The sequence below is a fragment of the Primulina tabacum genome, chromosome 5, assembly GCF_025594145.1.
Source record: "Primulina tabacum isolate GXHZ01 chromosome 5, ASM2559414v2, whole genome shotgun sequence".
In the NCBI taxonomy this organism is placed as follows: domain Eukaryota; kingdom Viridiplantae; phylum Streptophyta; class Magnoliopsida; order Lamiales; family Gesneriaceae; genus Primulina; species Primulina tabacum.
Genome location: NC_134554.1, coordinates 34007505 through 34015561, shown reverse-complemented (window position 1 = coordinate 34015561; position 8057 = coordinate 34007505).

Here is an 8057-nt window from a genome sequence, read left to right as displayed (position 1 = left end):
ATATAATATGGAATTTTAATCGTCCAAACAAGTTAAACTGATTTAAAACATAACTATTTTTATTAGAGAGAATAATATAAATTTTTTTTGTTGAAAATATGCATTTTTAGTTCTATATTTGCTATTTTGATTCTATATATTATTAAATTTCAGTTTTGTTTATCTTTTTTAAAAAAATTTATTCTTTTTCTTATGATCATATCAGCTAGACCGGGCACTGAACCGGCACTAGCCCATGGTCAATGGGTTGATTAATCGGATTAACGGGTTTGACCCAGAACCGTGGCCGAAACTACCTTAAGTCGGCCCTGTTACAATTTATGGCTAAAAACTCGTGATCTGCCTAGTTGGACGGGTCTGACCCGACGGGTCGGACAATACCTGTTGGTTCAAACCGGACCAGAATCGGTGAGTTGACCGTTGCAAAATAAATTTCCGATTTTTCTCATATTTTTCACTTAATTTTCTCTCAATCTCTAATTCACAATTCTTTCTTAATTATAAAAATATCGAGTTCGAGCATCGCCATTTCCTTCATTCAATGTCGATATCTATGATCTTGATTTTTCTGATGAGGAACATCAAGAATGAAAACAAGAGGCTCAACAAACACATCATCATCAAAGTCAAGAAAGTACGAGCAATTCGACGACGCCTAAAAGTAAAACTGTAGCGATGCCTTGTCTGACATCCGATATCTTCACCAAAAATTTCAAAAATGTGATGGTTTCCTCCGGTGATATCCAAGCCAAATGCAAATATTATTCGAAAACTTACAAATTTCAACAAGAATGTGCTTTTGGAACTTTAACACGGCATATCGAGAAAAATCATCATATGGAAATTGGTATTGATCGTTCTCAAACTCAAATTCTTACATTCTCTTCATAATCGGGTAACGATTCTCAACTATTTAATTTTTCAAAGCTAATTTATAGAAAAAACGGCTAAATCTTGTGCGGTTGAACAACTTTCTTTTAGTTTTAATGGTAAACTATCTTTTGAAAATTGGCTTTCTACATTACAAACCTTAAATTAGACATATCTAACGAAATACACTCAAATGTGCACTTAAAAAAATCAATCGTTGAACAAAAAAAATAAATTAAAAGAATTTTCTAGTTTAAACAATAAAGTTTCTTTGTGTTCGGATATTTGGATCGATCATTGGCAAAGTTGTTCATATATAGGTATTACATGTTATTGGATTGATAGTTTTGAAACATTCAAAATATATTGCATGTATATAGATATTTTAATGAAACACACACGAAATAAAATATTTCTAAATTTATATTTGTTATTTTAGAATATATGGTCTAACTTCTCAAGTTTTTTCAATTTCTTTTGATAATGCTAGTGCAAATACTTTTTGTATTAGTGAGCTTATTGAAATATGTAAATCATTACTATAGGATAAATTTTCATATTAGATGCACATGTCATATTTTAAATTATGTGTTGATCAAGATGAACTAAAAAAGTTATGATCCCATATTCAACCAATAAGGAACACGATTCATTATCTATGGAGACATCCTCAAGTTATGAAACAATTTGACAAATTTTGCAAAATAAATTTTATTAGACCAAATTGGTTTGCACGAAACGTTCTAACTCGTTGGAATTCAACATATAAATTGTTATTATCGTATTTTAAATATAAAGATTTATTATGTATAATTTTTCATCGACATGTTTAAGCTCGTGATATTTATTTATTTCGAATCAATAGAAAATATACACTAGTATTTGTGAAATTTTAAAAGTTTTTAATGATGCTAGAGACCAATTATCTGGTCTTTATTATTCTACTTTTCATTTAGTTTTAACACATTGTCGCAACATCACGTATATTTTTAGTGAACATATTAATCTAGTGATGTTTTTTAGTTCAATGTATTTATGTCATGAAAGCGAAATGAGAAAAATATGTTTTATAAATTCCTGAAATATTTTTATGTGCTTTTGTTTTAAATCATATACTAAATTATATTATTTACAAAAAATGTTAACATTATATTATTTTTCTTTACACCATACTACAGAAACTGTCCTTAATATTTCATTGATTTTTTTAAAAAAATTAATACTCATTTATATGATATTTATAATGATTATAACATCAAATATGATGAACAAATTGTTCCACATTGTTGGGATCGGGAAAGAGTTTGGAGGGGGGTTGAATGAACTCTTTCAGATTTTCTTATTTAAAATTGGTTTTTCAAACATTTTTAGGCGGTTGAACATTCTTTTTCAAACGGTTGGAAAGTTGAACCACTGATGAGTGCGGAAAACGGTTCACAATTTCTAATGAAGGTTCAAACACTTTTAGCAGACTTAACAAATTGCGGTTAAAAATGTAAGAGCTTGCGATAAGTAAATAACACAAGATTTTTATGGATGTTCGGTGATTGAATACTCCTACGTCACCCCTTCTTTCTTTTCCAGGAAGGATTCCACTAAAAGACTTTGGCTTTACAACGTATTTGCAACAACCCACTCCAATCAAGACTTATCACACTGCCTGTATTGGAACTCTTAGTGATCACTTTACACTTCTGGATATTAAGAACACTCAGTTCACCAGATAACAAGACTTAATCTAATAACCAACAGGGTACTGATGAGAATAAATGGTTTGGTGTGAGTAGCACGGAAATGATCCTAAGATGATCAAATGATTTTCTGTTGAAAGCGTGTTGATTTGAGCGAATAAGTATGTGAACTTTTAGGAGCGCTCGGAGATCTTTTCAAGTATCCAAGCAAGATGTTATGATTCAATTGTGAGCTGAAAAGAACTACTTCTGCTTGGCACACTCTTCCGTTAATATATACGATTTTCTTAACGATCGGGAATGACATAGCAACGTTAACCTGAATCTCTGAAGAGATGAGTCGATGTCGTCTTTATGAGCATTAAATGTTCTTTGATGAACGCATTTAATCTTCTTTTTGCTCAGCACCGTTCTGAAGTGCTTTTCCTGAGGAGTTCCTTTTATAGTAATTGTATTTAAAATCAGAACATACAGTCTATACTTGGTCTCTCTTCTTTGGGAAAGGATCATAAATGCGGATCAATCTTGGAGCAGATGTATATACGTTGACTTCAAGATGGTGTAATACTTCGAATGCATTAAACCGATCAGAGAATGTCTTTGAGTAATAAATGGTCCTTTAAGTGATCCGGTTCTGTAAAGCGGTTGGGACTCCCTTTTAGCTTTGGTCGGTTAGAAAGATACACCATTATTTGAGCTGGACGGTTGAACTGATATATGTCACATATATGAACCGCAGTGTTGTCTTGTTTTTGTCATACGAAAAAATTCTTGGGAATAATATTTTCTTCAACAATTTCCCCCTTTTTGGTGATGACAAAACCCAGCTGGAAGATTTATTCAGCATAAGATTTAATATGAGCAAATAATTGTATTTCATTAAGTAAATGAAATTACAACGTTCAAAATATTTCACAACTGTTCGAGATGACTATTTTTCCTTCTTTGAACCTGAGCTTTGTTCCCCAACTTTAGCTTCGCCTTCCTTTTCTCTTGACTCACGTAATTCCTTCATTACAGATAGTTTTGCTTCTTGAATAGTCTTTTGCCGCTCTCTTTCCCCCTTTTTGACATCACAGTGTACGAGGAAAGTCATAATTTCCGCAAGCTGAGCACCTTGGGCATCGAAGCGTTGTTCAAGATTTGTCTGCAGTCGAGTCATTTGCTCCGAAAGACCAAGGCACATGTTGAGATGTTTAGAGTTGTGTTTGTCTTGCTTTATAGAGAAACTTGTTTCTATGGAGGAAATATCAGTGCGAAGAGCCGACTTTACCGATTGAAAGGCCTCTTGTAGATCAGATTGTCTGTGATTGAGTGCCAGAATTGATTGATCCATAGTGGTCAATCTTGCTAGAATTCGCTGTTGATAGCTTTCTTCTAGAGCTTCTTCTTGAGATACATGTTCTTCAAGTTTGTCTTCTCCAGATAATAAGCTGTGCTCGAGAGAGATCAATTGAGAGGAGTGCAGCTTCTCAGCAGTTTGTAACGGTTCTGGCTCATGTAGTTCAGCTGTAATATTCTCAATGATCTGATCAATATCCTCAGCGGAGGCTAGAGCTTTTAGAACCAGGTTTCAGTTGGTGCCTCCGGCTAAGCTGGTGTTGTATGCAATTCCTTGGGGGATGTCAACAGCTGTTCTGTTGAATCATCCTTGGTGGGGTCGACTGTTGAAGAGACTGTTTGTTCTTGAAAAATGACAGCTTTATCCAAGTCCGATAAAAATTGCTCTGCCTCATCAACAGAAATAGTTTCAGCAGCTGAAGGATCAAGTAGAGGCAGTTGGTGAAAGGGGATCGGTTACGGTGCCCGGTTGCGCAACGGAAGTTTTGTAAAATGTTTTTCAACAAGAAAACAAAACCGAGCACCTCACAAGATGTAGTGTAGCAAATGCGAAAACAACAAAAATGTCATGCATAGGGTGTTTAGAATTTTTACCTATCAATCTCAAAGATTGATTATTGGCTCCAACTAAGGTGTAAACACCTTAGCTCTTGAATAACAAGACAATCTACAAGCTTCACCTTTCTTTGGGACTCCTTTCTTCAAATTAGATCCACCACTAACAAGGTAGAACCACCCTAATTTTGCACTAGAAAAATTAGGGTATTTTTCATTGAGAAGTGTAGGATTTTCGCAACCAAAAATATAAAAATTTGGAGGAGAATGATGAAGAAATTTCGGACATAGCATGTCCAAAGAGAGAAGGGGAGACTTTTCTTGGTTTAGCAAAAAGGTTGTGGTGTCCCAAAAGCATGCCATGCCTTGGACATTGAAAAAGTTGTCTCCCAACCTTTCATCTCTCATGCATGCAATTCTATTTGGGCTTGTAACAATTACAAGGCCCATGGACTTTAATTTAATTGTCTCAAACAAATTTGAGACCAATTAAACCTTACTTGATTTTACTCAAGCCCACTAGTTGAATAATTATTTCTAATTGGGCTCTACAAGGCCCAATGTTATTTAAATAATTCAACACTTGAATTAATTTAATTATTTGGACTCTACTAGGCCCACTAGTGTTTAATTAATTCAACACTTGAATTAATTTAATTTAGTCCATAATAATGTTTATGAAATCACAATTTTCAAATACATTATTTTTTTAGCCACTTTTAATTTATGAACACTTCCTCAAATTAAAAGTTACATTCTCCTTATAAAAGTCATACTTCTATTTTATTTACGCTTACAAACTCCTTTATAAGCCGTTCAACACATTGAACTATTTTACTTCTCAACGGGATCTAAAAAGTTAGCACTTGTGTAACTCTCAATGGTTCATTGATACAACTAGCCGTGGGTTCACATCTCCATGTGATTCGGACTAAACATGTCCTTATACGAGCATACCCCAATTGCTCCATTCTTAGTTATCAACTCCTTGATAATAAGAACGTCAGAACTCAATTCTGATAGTACCCAACCAATCATGTTAAACGCCTAGCAGCATCGCTTACATGATTCCTTAGGTATCAAATAATAGTGCCTGTAAGAACCATTCAATTATGGTTAGCGTAAAGTACGGTCCCTTCAACTCATATATCCCGACCGATTCGACAACCATTGGTATATCGAGAGTTGTCAATGAATCGATACTATATGTCATGTCGTAGTTGCATCAATGGTGTAATCTATGAAACCCATTTCATAATTACCACCATACTCTGATCAGAGATTTCATACTACATATACATGTGATCACATAGGATATCCATACCCGAAGGTAAGCGGTGAATTCCCGACTACAATGCATCGACTCCTATATGTTTCGACAAAATACCCAACCTTGCCACCTGATGACCCCATGAGAGTCAGTAAACAAGTCAAAGTGCAATGCTAGAATATAAAGTCTCAATGTTGTCCCGTGTCATAAGGACTAGTGGTGTACAACCATAAACTAGGACATTTTCACTCGATAAGTGAGAACCACTTGGAAAGTCCTTTATGGAGGGTTTTTCAGTGCACTCTACTAGGAGCACCTATCTGCGTACTTGGACATCACAATGTCCCCTACCAATGAAACATGGTACTCACATCGCAGATACTAGTCTCAAACTCGAGCGGCCTATATCCTTCTTAGCGGCGGCTGAATCGACTAGGAACTGTTTAGAATATACAGTATTCCAAATATGAGTTTCATGATACTCATCATATGAGCATCTCATATTCTTTCTACTATTTGTATATTCAAGGACTTTATCTATGCAACTAGCATGGGTATACAGATAAAGATGTGCCAAAACAATAATTTCAAATATTATTAAAATAAAGATTGTTTATACATAGAGTTTCATTGTGAACATTAGGCCAACACTTGGCTCGACGGGCACCTACTCTAACAATCTCCCACTTGCACTAGAGCCAACTACCCATATGCTCCAAACACATCGATTCGGGATGCATCTCGAATAATGGTCCAGGTAAAGGCTTAATTAGTGGATCAACAACATTATCTGTGGAGCTGACTTTGTCAATCGACACTACTCCTCTTTCCACAATCACTCGGAGGATGTGGTACTTTCTCAATACGCGTTTGGATTTCTGATGAGACCTTGGCTCCTTTGCTTGAGCTATAGCTCCCGTGTTGTCACACAACACCGGGATAGGAGCAACTCCATTAGGAATGATGCCCAACTCTTGGATGAAATTCCTTATCCAAACAGCCTCCTTTGCTGCATCTGATGCAGCAATGTATTCGGCCTCAGTGGTGGAATCCGCAGTACTGTCTTGCTTTGAACTCTTCCAAGAGACAGCAGCACCATTGAGCATGAATACGAACCCAGAGGTTGACTTCGAATCATCGATATCGCTTTGGAAGCAAGAGTCGGTATAGCCTTCTAATTTCAGTTCTCCACCCACATAGACCAAGAACTACTTATTGGTCCTTCTCAAATACTTGAGGATGTCTTTCACACCTTTCCAATGTGGAAGACCAGGGTTCGATTGATATCTACTCACTAGACTTAGTGCGAAAGCCACGTCAGGACGTGTAGATATCATCCCATACATTATGCTACCAATCGCAGATGCATACGAAATGTGTGTCATCGCCGCTATCTCTACATCAGTCTTGGGAGACATAGACTTGGATAGGGACACGCCATGACACATTGGTAGATGTCCTCTCTTGGATTCATCCACCGAGTATGTGGACTGGGTGAGACCAAGCAATCTTTTCGATCTATCTCTATAGATCTGTATTCCCAATACAAAAGATGCTTCACCCAAGTCCTGCATCGAGAACTTACTCGCTAACCTTATTTTAGTTGATTGCAACATTCCTACATCATTCCCAATGAGTCGAATGTCATCAACATAAAGCACCAGGAATGTCACAGCACTCCCACCGACCTTCTTATACACACAGGGTTCCTCAGGATTCTTAGTAAAACCAAACTCTTTGTTGTACTATCGAATCTAAGGTTCCAACTCCTAGATGCCTGCTTTAGACCATAAATAGATCCCTAAAGTTTTCATACCATATGCTCACTTCCGACAGATGTAAACCCTTCAGGTTGAGACATGTAAATCTCTTCCTTAATATCCCCATTAAGAAAGACTGTCTTCACATCCATCTGCCATATCTCTTAGTCATACTATGCAGCTATGGCTAACAATATCCTTATAGACTTGAACATTGCAACTGGAGAAAAGGTTTTCTCAAAGTCAACTCCTTGTCTTTGAGTATATCCTTTTGTTACCAATCGCGCCTTGAAGGTCAATACCTTCCCATCCGCCCCAAGTTTCCTCTTGTAAATCCATTTACACCCTTTGGGAACAATTCCCTCAGGTGGATCCACAAGATTCCACACTTGGTTCGAATGCATGGAATTCATCTCAGATTCCATTGCTTCAAGCCACTTGGATGAATCGGCATCAGATAACGCTTCCTTGAAGGTCCTTGGATCACATCCATGGTTAGGCTCATCATGGCCCTCTTCAAGAAGCAGACCATGCCTCATAGGAGGTCTCGAGACTCTCTCGGATCTTCTA